Below are 16,000 nucleotides of genomic sequence, written 5' to 3'. Positions count from 1 at the left end.
AATACATAGCCATCCAAGCCTCACTCAAAAGAATAGAAAAATCTAAAATGCAGTTTCTATATTCTCACCTCAAGAAACTGGAACAGCAACAGAGGGACAGGCCTAACCCACTGACAAGGAAGGAGTTGACCAAGATTAGAGCAGAAATCAATGAATTAGAAACCAGGAGCACAGTACAGCAGATCAACAGGACTAGAAGCTGGTTCTTTGAGAGAATCCATAAAATTGACAGACCACTGGCAAAACTTGTCCAAAAACAAAGAGAAAGGACTGAGATTATTAAAATTATGACTGAAAAGGGAGAGGTCACGACCAGCACCATTGAAATTGCAAGGATTATTAGAAACTTTTATCAACAGCTATATGCCAAAAAACTAAACAATCTGGAAGAGATGGAGGCCTTCCTGGAAACCTATAAACTACCAAGACTGAAACAGGAAGAAATAGATTTCTTAAATAGGCCAATTAACTATGAAGAAATTGAGTCAGTGATAAACAACCTTCCAAATAATAAAACTCCAGGCCCAGACGGTTTTCCTGGGGAATTCTACCAAACATTCAAAGAAGAAATAATACCTATTCTCCTAAAGCTATTTCAAAAAATAGAAACAGAAGGAAAGCTACCAAACTCATTCTATGAGGCTAATATTACCTTGATCCCCAAACCAGGCAAAGACCCCCTCAAAAAGGAGAATTACAGACCGATTTCTCTAATGAATATGGATGCCAAAATCCTCAACAAGATCCTTGCTAATAGAATCCAACAGTACATTAAAAGGATTATCCATCATGACCAAGTGGGATTCATACCTGGGATGCAAGCATGGTTCAACACTCGCAAATCAATCAATGTGATACATCATATCAACAAGAAAAGACTCAAGAACCATATGATCCTCTCAATTGATGCAGAAAAAGCATTTGACAAAATACAGCATCCTTTCCTGATTAAAACCCTTCAGAGTGTAGGAATAGAGGGTACATTTCTCAATCTCATAAAAGCCATCTATGAAAAGCCTACTGCAAGCATTATTCTCAATGGGGAAAAGCTGGAAGCCTTTCCCTTAAGATCAGGAACACGACAAGGATGCCCACTCTCGCCACTATTATTCAACATAGTACTAGAAGTCCTTGCAACAGCAATCAGAAGACAAAAAGGGATCAAAGGTATCCAAATCGGCAAAGAAGAAGTCAAACTGTCTCTCTTTGCAGATGACATGATACTCTATATGGAAAACCCAAAGGAATCCACTCCCAAACTATTAGAAGTTATAGAACAATTCAGTAAGGTGGCAGGATACAAAATCAATGCCCAGAAATCAGTTGCATTTCTATACACGAATAACGAGACTGAAGAAAGAGAAATTAGGGAATCCATCCCATTTACAATAACACCAAAAACCATACGTTACCTTGGAATTAACTTAACCAGAGACGTAAAGGACCTATATCCTAGAAACTATAGATCACTTTTGAAAGATATTGAGGAAGACATAAAAAGATGGAAAAATATTCCATGCTCATGGATTGGAAGAATTAACATAGTTAAAATGTCCATACTACCCAGAGCAATCTACACTTTCAATGCTATCCCGATCAAAATACCGAGGACATTTTTCAAAGAACTGGAACAAATAGTCCTTAAATTTGTATGGAACCAGAAAAGGCCCCGAATCTCCAAGGAACTGTTGAAAAGGAAAAACAAAGCTGGGGGCATCACAATGCCGGATTTCGAGCTGTACTACAAAGCTGTGATCACAAAGACAGCATGGTACTGGCACAAAAACAGACACATCGACCAATGGAACAGAATAGAGAACCCAGAAATGGACCCTCGGCTCTTTGGGCAACTAATCTTTGATAAAGCAGGAAAAAACATCCGGTGGAAAAAAGACAGTCTCTTCAATAAATGGTGCTGGGAAAATTGGACAGCTACATGCAAAAGAATGAAACTTGACCACTCTCTCACACCATACACAAAAATAAACTCCAAATGGATGAAAGACCTCAATGTGAGACAGGAATCCATCAAAATTCTAGAGGAGAACATAGGCAACAACTTCTATGACATCGGCCAGAGCAACCTTTTTCACGACACATCGCCAAAGGCAAGAGAAATAAAAGATAAAATGAACTTATGGGACTTTATCAGGATAAAGAGCTTCTGCACAGCCAAGGAAACAGTCAAAAAAACTAAGAGACAGCCCACGGAATGGGAGAATATATTTGCAAAGGACACCACAGATAAAGGACTGGTATCCAAGATCTACAAAGAACTTCTCAAACTCAATACACGAGAAACAAATAAACAAATCATAAAATGGGCAGAAGATATGAACAGACACTTTTCCAATGAAGACATACAAATGGCTAACAGACACATGAAAAAATGTTCAAAATCATTAGCCATCAGGGAAATTCAAATCAAAACCACACTGAGATACCACCTTACGCCAGTTAGAATGGCAAAGATAGACAAGGCAAGAAACAACAATTGTTGGAGAGGATGTGGAGAAAGGGGATCCCTCCTACATTGTTGGTGGGAATGCAAGTTGGTACAGCCACTCTGGAAAACAGTGTGGAGGTCCCTTAAAAAGTTAAAAATTGAACTACCCTATGACCCAGCCATTGCACTACTGGGTGTTTACCCCAAAGATACAGACGTAGTAAAGAGAAGGGCCATATGCACCCCAATGTTCATAGCTGCATTGTCCACAATAGCCAAATCATGGAAGGAGCCGAGATGCCCTTCAACAGATGACTGGATTAAGAAGCTGTGGTCCATATATACAATGGAATATTACTCAGCTATCAGAAAGAACGAATTCTCAACATTTGCTGCAACATGGACGGCACTGGAGGAGATAATGCTAAGTGAAATAAGTCAAGCAGAGAAAGACAATTATCATATGATTTCTCTCATCTATGGAACATAAGAACTAGGATGATCGGTAGGGGAAGAAAGGGATAAAGAAAAGGGGGGTAATCAGAAGGGGGAATGAAACATGAGAGACTATGGACTATGAGAAACAAACTGAAGACTTCAGAGGGGAGGGGGTGGGGGAATGGGATAGACTGGTGATGGGTAGTAAGGAGGGCACGTATTGCATGGTGCACTGGGTGTTATACGCAACTAATGAAGTCAAACTTTGCATCGGAATCTGGGGATGTACTGTATGGTGATTAACACAATATAATAAAATAAAATTTAAAAAAAAAAAAACTTTACATCAGAATCAGGGGATGTACTGTATGGTGATTAATATAATATAATAAAATAAAATTAATTATAAAAAAAAATAAAATCCAACTCCCTGTAAATATTAAAAAAAAACTATTTTTAAAAAGAGAGAAAGAGAAAAACAAGAAAATTATGCCACAGAAGTCAAGGCAATGTCTACCTTATGGTAGAGGTTAATCGATCTGGATGTGTTTTTCGGCATTTGTAATCAGGAGGGGATATATGGGGAAACTTCTAGAGAGGTAGAAATGTTCTATTTCTCAATCTGATGACAGAAATCTTCACTTTATAAATATTTATTAGATTATTCACTTATGCTTTTGGTACTTTTCTCTATGCATACATTCTTCCTATTTTAATAAAAGATTAAAAAATAAAATTGCCTTAGCAATTAAAATACATAGGACAAATACTTGTGTTCAACAAAATTAAGAGAATGTCTACAGTAGAAATAGAATACATAGAGGAATTTTGTCTCTAAAATTTAAAATCACAAATGTACTATGTGATAATAGAAATTTAAAGCCATATGCATAGTCATTTAAAACAAGAGCAGTGGGAACAATTTATGGAACAAATATAAATATGCCCATCACAATCTAAAGTTCCAAGGACACTTCATGACTATAGGGAATAAATTAATTTACTAGTCAATAATGGTTTTTGTCCTTTCATTTGTAATAATGGCCATTAAAGTTTGTAATACTAGTGACATGAATAATAAAATGCAACTCATATAGAACACCAGAAAGAACTGTGCTAGCACTACTCACTCAAACCCTAGATTCCCCATGTACAATATTTAATACCGGAAATATTTTTTGGATACAGAAAAAACAATTTAAGAAATACAGACTGGTTCTCTCATACTCACTGAGAGTCTTATTATAATAGGAAAAACTTGCATGATTTAAATGTCATGAAATAATGGGAAATATAACTAGGTGAAACAGAGAAATGTAATCATGTTCTAGGATAGAAAGACCAAGTCTACTAAAGATCTAAATCACTTTCCAAATTACACCGCACATTTCCATTTATTTTTATAACATTTTTAAAAATTTTTAAATTCAAATTCAATTTAATTAACAAATACTGTATTATTAGTTTCAGGAGTACAGTTTAGTGATTCATCAGTTGCATACAACACCCAGTGCTCATTACTTCAGAACTTAGTCAAATGACTATCATCTTAATGAATAACATGCAATTTTTTTAAAATTTAAAGAAAAATGTAATAAAATTTATCCTATCATCTATTAAATCAAACTAAATATTGCTCTACTCCCTTCAAATTTCAAACTGATTAACTATGTCTCATACCTATTTTCATATCTTTATTTAGAGTATTTTCACAGGAATTGTAACAATCATTCAGGTATGATAATTTTCACCTATGAATGAATCTCTTAATGCCTGAGTGAGTTTACTTGCTCTGAAAGGAGTAAGATGTTTATTTCTACCTAAGGCTTTGATGTACTCCTTGAGTGCTAAAAGGCTAAAAATTTCAGCACCTTCAAGCTTGGTTTGCCTGTCTACAGTGGAAGTATCAGCTTCTCATTCATGTTCAGCAAAATCAATGAGAGCAAAATTGCCATGTAGTTTTCCTTTCTTTCTATGAATAATTTGAAAAACGGCATGGCTTTAAGATGAATGTGCATTTGCAGATGTTTGACCAGATGTTCTTCAACTCTTGCCTATGGCAAGGAGTTTCAGTACATCTTCAACACATTTGACCTCCTGTTCCTGTAATCCCACCACTTGAACCTGCTGTTCAACATCTTCTAGCACTCTTAATTTTGTTTTCCTGTTTAGCAAGTCAAACATGTTCCTACCGTAAATTTCAAAAAAATTTGCATATGCTCAAAGTTCTAACTTCTTATAGTTTGGCTTCCTTAACATTAAAAAGACACCTTGACATTTTTTCTATCCATTTATCTGTTGATGTATAGCTGGGCTCTTTCCGTATTTTGGCTATTGTGGACGTTGCTGCTATAAACATTGGGGTGCATGTGTCCCTTCAAATCATTCTGTTTGTCTACTTTGGATAAATACATAGTAGTGCACTTGCTGGGTCATAGGGTAGTTGTATTATTAACTTTTTGAGGAATATCAAAAATAGTAAAATCTTGCCATTTACAATGATGTGGTTGGAACTAGAGGGTATTATGCTAAGTGAAATAAGTCAGTCAGAGAAAGACAAATACTATACAATTTCACCATTATGTGGAATTGAAGAAACAAAAAAAGATAACATTGGGGAAGAGAAGGAAAAATAAAATAAGATAAAAAGAAAGAGGGGGGGCAAACCATAACAGACTCTTGACTGTAGGAAACAATCTGAGGGTTGCTGGAGGACACGTGGGTGGGAGGATGGGGTAATTGGGTGATGGTCATTAAGGAAGGCACTTGATGTAGTGAGCCACTGGGTGTTTTTTTAATTATTATTATGATGTCTTAGTCACCATACAGTACCTCATTAGCTTTTGATGTAGTGTTCCATGATTCATTGTTGCATACAACACACAGAGCTCCATGCAATATGTGCCCTTCTTAATGCCCATCACTGGGTTAGCCCATCCCGCCCCACCTTCCCCTTAAAACCCTCAGTTTGTTTCTTGGAGTCCATAATCTCTCATGGCTTGTCTCCTCCTCTGATTTCCGCCCCTTCATTTTTCCCTTCCTTCTCCTAATGATCTCCCTGCTATTCCTTAGGTGGCACAAATAAGTGAAACCATATGATAATTGGATTTCTCTGCTTCATTTAATTCACTTAGCATATTTCCTACAGTTCCATCCATGTTGATGCAAAAGTTGGGTAATTATCCTTTCTGATGCTTGAGTAATATTCCATTGTATATATGGACCACATCTTCTTTATCCATTCATCTGTTGAAGGGCATCTTGGCTCCTTCCACAATTTGGCTATTGTGCACATTGCTGCTATGAACATTGGGGTGCATATGGCCCTTCACTTCACTACATTTGTATCTTTGGGGTAAATACCCAGTAGTGCAATTGCTGGGTCACAGGGTAACTATATTTTTTAACTTATTGAGGAACCTCCATACTGTTTTCCAAAGAAGCTGTACCAACTTGCATTCCCACCAACAGAGCAAGAAGGTTCCCCTTTCTCCACATCTTCTCCAACATTTGTTGTTTCTTTTTTTTTTTTTTTAAGATTTTTTTTATTTATTTTGACAGAGATAGAGACAGCCAGCGAGAGAGGGAACACAAGCAGGGGGAGTGGGAGAGGAAGAAGCAGGCTCACAGCAGAGGAGCCTGATGTGGGGCTCTCCCAGAACGCCAGGATCACGCCCTGAGCCGAAGGCAGACGCTTAACCGCTGTGCCACCCAGGCGCCCCCAACATTTGTTGTTTCTTGATGTGTCAATTTTTGCCATTCTAACTGGCGTAAGGTAGTATCTCAATGTGGTTTTGATTTGAACTTCCCTGATGGTTAATGATGTTGAACATTTTTTTTTCATATATCTCTTAGCCATTCATATGTCTTCTATGGTGAAGTATCTGTTCATGTCTTCTTTTTAAAAATTTTTTATTACGGTATGGTAGTCACCATACAGTACATATTAGTTTTTGATGTAGTGTTGCATTATTCATTGTTTGTGTGTAACACACAGTGCTCCATGCAATACGTGTCCTCCTTAATAACCATCACCATTCTAGCCCAATCCCCCAACCCCCTTCCCTTTGAAGCCCTCAGTTTGTTTCCCAGAGTCCATAGTCTCTTGAGGTTCATTCCCCCTTCTCCTCACCCCCACTTCATTCTTCCCTTCATTCTCCTACAGATCTCCCTGCTATTTCTTATGTTCCATAAATGAGTGAAACCATACGATAATTGTCTTTCTCTGCTTGACTTATTTCACTTAGCATAATCTCCTCCAGTCCCATCCATGTTGCTGCAAGTGTTGGATAATTGTTCGTTCTAATGGCTGAGTAATATTCCATTGTATATATGGACCACAGCTTCTTTATCCATTCATCTGTTGAAGAGCATCTCAGCTCCTTCCACAATTTAGCTATTGTGGACAATACTGCTATGATCATTGGGGTGCATATGGCCCTTCTCTTCACTACATCTGTATCTTTGGGGTAAATACCCAGTAGTGCAATTGCGGGATCATAGGGTAGCTCTATTTTTAACTTTTTGAGGGACCTCCACAGTTGTCCAGAGTGGCTGTACCAACTTGCACTCTCTCCAAAAGTGTAAGAGGGTTCCCCTTTCTCCACATCCTCTCCAACAGTTGTTGTTTCTTGCCTTGTCAATTTTTACCATTCTCAGTGGTGTAAGGTGGTATTTCAATGTGGTTTTGATTTGAATTTCCCTAATGGCTAATGATGTTGAACATTTTTCATGTGTATGTTAGCCACTCATATGTCTTCTTTGGAAAAGTATCTGTTCATGTCTTCTGCCCATTTTTTGACTTGATTGTTTTTTGGGTGTTGAGTATGAGTTCTTTATAGATATTGGATACCAGCTCTTTATCTGTAGTGTCATTTGCAAATATCTTCTCCCATTCCGTGGGTTGCCTCTTTGTTTTGTTAAGTGTTTCTTTTGCTGTGCAGAAGCTTTTTATCTTGATGAAGTCCCAAAAAACATTTTGGTTTTGTTTCCCTTGCCTTTGGAGACATGTCTTGAAAGAAGTTGCTGTGGCCGATGTCAAAGAGATTGCTGCCTATGTTCTCCTCTAGGATTTTGATGGATTCCTGTCTCACATCGAGATCTTTCATCCATTTAGAGTTTTTCTTTGTGTATGGTGTGAGAGAATGGTCAAGTTTCATTCTTCTGTATATAGCTGTCCAATTTTCCCATCACCATTTATTGAAAAGAATGTCTTTTTTCATCAGGTGTTTTTTCCTACTTTGTCAAAAATTAGTTGACAACAGAGTTGAGGGGCCATGTCTGGAGTTTCTATTCTGTTCTATTGATCCATGTGTCTGTTTTTGTGCCAGTACCATGCTGTCTTGATTATCACAGCTTGTAGTATAGCTTGATTTCAGGAAATGTGATGCCCCCACCTTTCTTTTTTTTTCTCAACATTTCCTTGGTGTTTCGAGGTCTTTTCTGATTCCGCATGAATTTTAGGATTGTTTGTTCCAGCACATTGAAAAATGGCACTAGTATTTTGATCAGGATGGCATTGAAAGTATAGATTGCTCTATAGCATAGACATTTTAACTATGTTTATTCTTCTGATCCATGAGCATGGAATGTTTTTCCATCTTTTTGTGTCTTCTTCAATGTCTTTCATCAGTGTTCTGTAGTTTCTAGGGCATAGATCCTTCACCTCTTTGGTTAGGTTTATTCCTAGATATCTTATGAGTTTTGGTGCTATTGTAAATGCAATTGATTCCTTAATTTCTTTCTTCACTCTCCTTGTTAGTGTATAGAAGTGCAACTGATTTATGTGCGCTGATTTTGTATCTTGCCACATTACTGAATTGCTGTGTGAGTTCTAGTAATTTGGGGGTGGAGTCTTTTGGGTTTCCACATAACGTATCATGTCACTGAGAAGAGAGAGAGAGAGTTTCACTTCTTCTTTGCCAATTTGAATGCATTTTATTTTTTATGTTGTCTGATTGCTGAAGCTAGGACTTCTTGTACTATGTTCAAAAATTGAGGCATGAGTAGGCATCCCTGTTATGTCCCTGGCCTTAAAGGAAAAGCTCTAAATTTTTCCCCATTGAGAATGATACTTGCTGTGGGCTTTTCAGAGATGGTTTTTATGAAATTGAGGAATGTACCCTCTATCCCTACATTCTGAAGGGTTTTAACCAGGAAAGGATGCTGTATTTTGTCAAATGCTTTTTCTGCATCAATTGAGAGGACCATAGGATTCTTGTCTCCTCTCTTATTAATGTGTTCTCTCACATTGATTGATTTGCGAATATTAAACCACCCTTGCATCCAAGGGATGAATCCTACCTGGTCGTGATGGATAATCCTTTTAAAGCATTTTGGATCCTATTAGATAGGACCTTGTTGACAATGTTGGCATCCATATTTATCAGGGATACCGGACTGTAATTCTCCTTTTGATGGGGTCTTTGCCTGGTTTTGGGATCCAGGTAATGGTGGCCTCATAGAATGATTATAGAAGTTTTCCTTCTGTTTCTATTTTTTGAAACAGCTCCAGGAAAATAGGCATTATTTCTTCTTTGAATGTTTGGTAGAATTATCCAGGGAATACATCAGGCCTTGGACTCTTGTTTTTTGGGAGGTTTTTGATCATGGCTTCAATCTCATTACTGGTTATTGGTCTATTTAGGATGTCAATTTCTTCTTGTTTCAGTCTTGGTGGATTATAGGTTTCCAGGAAGGCATCCATTTCTTCCAGGTTGCTTAATTTATTGGCATATGCTTGTTGATAATAGTTTCTCATGATTGTTTATATTTCCTTGGCGTTAGTCATGATCTCTCCTATTTCATTCATAATTTTATTAATTTGGGTGTTTTCTCTTTTCTTTTGGATAAGTCTGGCCAGTGGTTTATTGATCATATTAATTCTTTCAAAGAACCAGCTTCTAGTTTCATTGATCTGCTCTACTATATTTCTGATTTCTAATCCATTGATTTCTACTCTATGATTAATCAGTTCTCTTTTTGTGTATGTTAGGTCTGTTCTTTTGTTGCATCTCTAGCTGTGTAAGGTGTGAGTATAGGGTCTGTATTTTAGATTTTTCTATTCTTTTGAGTGAGGCTTGGATGGGTATGTAATTCCCCATTAGGACTACCTTTGCAGTGTCCCATAGGTTTTATACTGATGTGTTTTCATTCTCATTGGTGTCCATGAATTGCTTAAGTTCTTCTTTAATTTCCTGGCTTACCTAAAAATTCTTAAACAGGATGGTCTTTAGCTTCCAAGTGTTTGAGTTTCTTCCAATTTTTTTCCTGTGAGTGAGTTCCATTTTCAAATCATAGTGGTCTGAGAATAAGCAGGAAATGATCCCAGTCTTTTGGTATCAGTTGAGACCTGTTTTATGTCCCACTATATGGTCTATCTGGAGAAAGTTCCATGTTAATTCAAAAGGAATGAGTATTATGCTGTTTTAGGGTGGAATGTTCTGTATATATATATCTATGAGGTCCCTCTCGTCCAGTATGTCATTCAATTATCTTATTTTTTTCTTTTTATTTTTTTATTTTAATGTTATTTTTTATTATTTTATGTTAGGCACCATACAATACATCCCTGGTTTCTGATATAAAGTTCGATGATTCATAGTTGCGTATACCACCCAGTGCACAATGCAATACATGCCCTCCTTACTACCAATCACTAGTCTATCCCATTCCCCCACCACCTTCCCCTCTGAAGCCCTCAGTTGTTTCTCAGAGTCCATAGTCTCTCATGCTTCATTCCCCATTCTGATTACCCCCCTTTCTTTATCCCTTTCTTCCCCTACCGATCTTCCTAGTTCTTATGGGCCAGAGATGAGAGAAATCATATGATAATTGTCTTTCTCTACTTGATTTATTTTACTTAGCATTATCTCCTCCAGTGTCATCCATGTTGCAGCAAATGTTGTGAAATTGTTCTTTCTGATACTTGAGTAATAGTCCATTGTATATATAGGGACCACAACTTCTTAATCCAGTCATCTGTTGAAGGGCATCTCGGTTCCTTCCACGATTTAGCTATTGTGGACAATGCTGCTATGAACATTGGGGTGCATATGGCCCTTCTCTTCACTACGTCTGTATCTTTGGGGTAAATACCCAGTAGTGCAATGGCTGGGTCATAGGGTAGTTCAACTTTTAACATTATAAGGGACCTCCACACTGTTTTCCAGAGTGGCTGTACCAACTTGCATTCCCACCAACAATGTAGGAGGGATCCCCTTTCTCCACATCCTCTCCACAATTGTTGTTTTTTGCCATGTCAATTTTTGCCATACTAACAGGCGTAAGGTGGTATCTTATTGTGGTTTTGATTTGAATTTCCCTGATGGGTAATGATTTTGAACATTTTTTCATGTGTCTGTTAGCCATTTGTGTGTCATCATTGGAAAAGTGTTTGTTCATATCCACTGCCCATTTCATGATTTGTATATTTGCTTCTCATGTATTGAGTTTGAGTTCTTTGTAGATCTTGGATACCAGTCTGTTATCTGTAGCATCATTTACAAATATATTCTCCCATTCTGTGGGCTGCCTCTTAGTTTTTTGGACTGTTTCCTTGGATGTGCAGAAGCTTTTTATCTTCATGAAATCCCACAAGTTCATTTTATCTTTTGTTTCTCTTGCTTTGAAGATGTGTCATGAAAAAGTTTGCATTGGCCAATGTCGTAGAGGTTGCTGCCTATGTCCTCCTCTAGGATTTTGATGGATTCCTGTCCTACATCAAGGTCTGTCATCCATTTGGAGTTTAACTTTGTGTATGGTGTGAGAGAGTGGTAAAGTTTCATTCCTTTGCATGTAGCTGTCCAATTTTCCCAGCACCATTTATTGAAGAGACTGTCTTTTTTCCACCGGGATGTGTTCTCCTGCTTTCTCAAATATTAGTTGCCCAAAGAGCCGAGGGTCCATTTCTGGGTTCTCTTCTGTTCTATTGGTCTATGTGTCTGTTTTTGTGCCAGTACCATGCTGTCTTTGTGATCACAGCTTTGTAGTAGAGCTCGAAATCCGGTATTGTGATGCCCCAGCTTTGTTTTCCCATTCAACAGTTCCTTGGCAATTCGGGGCCTTTTCTGGTTCCATAAAAATTTAAGGACTATTTGTTCCAGTTCTTTGAAAAATATCCTCGGTATTTTGATCAGGATAGCATTGAAAGTGTAGATTGCTCTGGGTAGCATGGACATTTAAACTTAGAAAATTCTTCTGATCCATGAGCATGGAATATTTTCCCATCTTTTTGTCTCTTCTTCAATCTCTTTCAAGAGTGAATTGTAGTTTCTAGAATATAGATCTTTACGTCTCTGGATAAGTTAATTCCAAGGTAATGTATGGTTTTTGGTGCTATTGTAAATGGGATGGATTCCCTAATTTCTCTTTTTTCAGTCTCATTGTTCGTGTATAGAAATGCAACTGATTTCTGAGCATTGATTTTGTATCCCACCTCATTACTGAATTGCTCTATAACTTCTAATAGTTTGGGAGTGGATTCGTTTGGGTTTTCCGTATAGAGTACCATGTCATCTGCGAAGAGAGAGATTTTGACTTCTTCTTTGCCGATTTGGATACCTTTGATCCCTTTTTGTCTTCTGATTGCTGTTGCAAGGACTTCTAGTACTATGTTGAAAAATAGTGGCGAGAGTGGGCATCCTTGTCGTGTTCCTGATCTTAAGGGAAAGGAAAGGCTTCCAGCTTTTTCCAATTGAGAATGATATTTGCTGTAGGCTTTTCATAGATGGTTTTTTATGAGGTTGAGGACTGTACCCTCAATCCCTACACTCTGAAGGGTTTTAATCAGGAAAGGATGCTGTATTTTGTCACATGCTTTTTCTGCATCTATTGAGAGAATCATATGATTTTTGAATTTTTACTTCTGGTTAAAATCTAAGACACTGATATATTTGTGAATGTTGAACCACCCTTGCATCCCAGGGATGAATCCCACTTGGTCATGATGGATAATCCTTTTAATGTACTGTTGGATTCTATTAGCCAGGATCTAGTTGAGGATTTTGGCATCCATTTCATTAGGGAAATCAGTCTGTAATTCTCCTTTTTGATGGGGTTTTTGCCTGGTTTGGGGATCAAGGTAATATTGGCCTCATAATGAGTTTGGTAGCTTTCCTTCTTTTTCTATTTTTTGAAATAGCTTTAGGAGAATAGGTATTATTTCTTCTTTGAATGGTCATAGAATTCCCCTGGAAAACCATCCGGGCCTGGAGTTTTGTTATTTGGAAGGTTGTTTATCACTGATTCAAACTCTTCATAATTAATTGGCCTGTTTAAAAAAATCAATTTCTTCCTGTTTCAGTCTTGGTAGTTTATAGGTTTCCTAGAAGTCCTCCATCTCTTCCAGGTTGCTTAATTTATTGGCATAATGGTGTTGATTAAAGTTTGTAATGATCCTTCCAGTTTCCTTGGTGTTGGTTGTGACCTCTCCTTTTTCATTCATAATTTTATTAATTTGGGTCCTTTCTCTATTCTATTGGATAAGCCTTCCAGTGGTCTGTCAATGTTATTAATTCTCTCAAAGAACCAGCTTCTAGTCCTGTTGATCTGGTCTACTGTACTCCTCATTTCTAATTCACTGATTCCTGCTCTAATCTTGGTCAACTGCTTCCTTGTGCGTGGATTAGGCCTGTCTCCCTGTTGCTGTTCCAGCTTATTGAGGTGAGAATATAAAAACTTGATTTTATATTTTTCTATTCTTTGAGTGAGCTTGGATGGCTATGTATTTCCCTCTTAGGACTGCCTTTGCAGTATCCCATAGGTTTTGGAACATTGTGTTTTCATTTCATTAGTCTCCATGAATTGTTTAAATTGATTTTTGATTTCCTGGTTTATCTAGTCATTCCTGAGCAGGATGTTCCTTAGTATCCAAGTGTGACTTCCAAATTTTTCCTTGTGGTTGAGTTCCAATTTCAAACCGTTGTGGTCTGAGAATATGCAGGAAATAATTTCAGTCTTTTGGTATCCGTTGAGACTTGTTTTGTGACCCACGACATGGTCTGTTCATGAGAATGTTTCATGGGCATTAGAATAGAATCAGTATTCTTTTGTTCTGGGGTGTAGTGTTCTATATATATCTATGAGGTTCAACTCGACGAGTATGGCATTCAAAGCCCTTGTTTCTTTGTCGATTTTCTGCATGGGTGCTCTGTCTATTTCTGAGAGTGGAGTGTTGAGGTCCCCTACTATTAATATACTTTTATCTATATGTCTCTTTATTCTGGTTAAGAGTTGGCTTGTGTATCTTCCTGCTCCCCTATTGGGGGCATGTATAATTAGAATTGTCATATTCACTTGTTGGATACACCCTTTAAGAGTAATGTAGTATCCTTCTGTATCTCTAACTACAGTCTTTAGTTTAAAATCCAATCCGTCTGATATGAGAAATGCTACCCCAGCCTTCTTTTGAGGTCCATTGGCATGAAAGATGGTATTCCATCCCTTCACTTTCAGTCTGAATGTATCTTTGGGTTCAAAATGAGTCTCTTGTAGACAGCAAATGGATGGGTCATGTCTTTTTATCCAATCTGCAATGCTGTGGTGCTTTATGGGAGCATTTAGGCCATTTACATTGAGACTGATTATTGAAAGACATGAGTTTAATGATGCCATGTTTCCTGTAAAGTCTTTGTTCCTATAGATTGTGACTTTCTGTTCCGTATCACTCTTGGGGCCTTTTTACTTTTATAGAATCCCCCCTTAATATCTCCTGTAGGGCTAGTTTCGTGGTTGCACAATTGGTCAATGACTGGCGATTCTGGAAAGTCTTTATTTCTCCATCAATTCTGAATGACACCCTTGCTGGATAAAGGATCCTTGGTTGCATGTTTTTCTCTGAAAGGGCTTTAAAAATGCCCCCCCCCAACCCTTTCTCCCTTTCCAGGTCTGTGTAAACAGGTCTGATGTAATTCTAATACCTTTGCCTTGGTACGTGAGAAATTTCTTTGCCCTGGCCGCTTTCAATACTATACCCTTGGATCCAATATTTGCGAATTGCACTATGACGTGTGGTGGCATAGGCTTGTCGTGGTTGAGCTTGGCAGGGGTTCTCTCTGCCTCTTGGACATGAATGTTTGTTTCCCTTGCTAGATTAAGGAAGTTTTCAACTACAATTTGTTCAAATATCTCTTCTAGACCTCTGTTTTTCTCCACCCTCTCGGGGATGATGATGATTCTGATATAGGAACATTTTATTGAGTCAGTAATCTCTCGTAACCTACATTTCTGTGCATGGAATTTTTTGAGTCCAGATTCTATTTTAGTTTTTTCTTCTACTAACCCATTCTCCAATTCGCTGATTCATTCTGCCTCTTTCACCCTGGCATAGAACCTCTAGTTTTGACTGCATTTGGCTCATAGAATTTTTAATTTCTGCCAGATTCACTATCATTTCTGCCCTTAGAGATTCTATATTCTCATTAACATTTTCATTAATACTTTTTTCAAGTCTACATATCATCTTGACCTTTGTTATTCTGAACTCCATTTCTGATAATTTGGTTATATCCATATCCATTAGTTCTGTGGCAGAGGCCACAGACTCATTGTCTTTTCTTTGCTGGGCGGGATTTCTGCTTCTCGTCATTCTGATGAGGAGAGCTTGCGGGGTTGTCCAGATCCCAAATTATTGACCGGTACCCAGGCCGTCATCCTTGTTTTATAGGGATCTTAGGGATGTGGGCTTTGTGATTTTTCAGCCTGCCTTCTGGGGGAGGGGCCTGCCATGCCCATAGTCAGGCAACGCTGTTTGGGTAGATTCTCTGTGTCCCCTGAGAGGGGGGATGGGGATCGGCACACTGTGAGCCGGTATTTCCAGGCTTTTGTTCTCTGGCGGCTTTCCCTGTGTTTTGCTGTGCCTCTTCGGAGAGTCGGAGCAGCAGTCTCCAAATCTCAGCCTCTGTCTCAGAACAGAGGGATTGCGGACTCTTCTGCACTGATGTTCTGGCCACTTTAACTCTGTTTGTGTTGGTGCTGCTCAACCCTGCAGCATCCCGGGATGTGCGCCCCACACCGGTGTCACAGCCCTCACTTCCTGGGCTGGCGCATCTCTGTCCTTTCTGTTTCTAATACCGCCAGCCGCCAGCTGCCAGCTGCCCCCGTGCGCTCCCGGTCTTA

General features: G+C 38.3%; 1 pseudogene; it reads right to left on the bottom strand.

Annotated features, from left to right (window-relative positions):
* Positions 1-4,582: 4,582 nt before the first annotated feature.
* Positions 4,583-16,000, bottom strand: part of LOC105242186 — a 73,782-nt pseudogene continuing 62,364 nt past the window's right edge.

The sequence above is a fragment of the Ailuropoda melanoleuca genome, chromosome X (assembly GCF_002007445.2).
Source record: "Ailuropoda melanoleuca isolate Jingjing chromosome X, ASM200744v2, whole genome shotgun sequence".
Classification (NCBI taxonomy): domain Eukaryota; kingdom Metazoa; phylum Chordata; class Mammalia; order Carnivora; family Ursidae; genus Ailuropoda; species Ailuropoda melanoleuca.
This window is presented reverse-complemented; position numbering and strand designations above follow the sequence as displayed.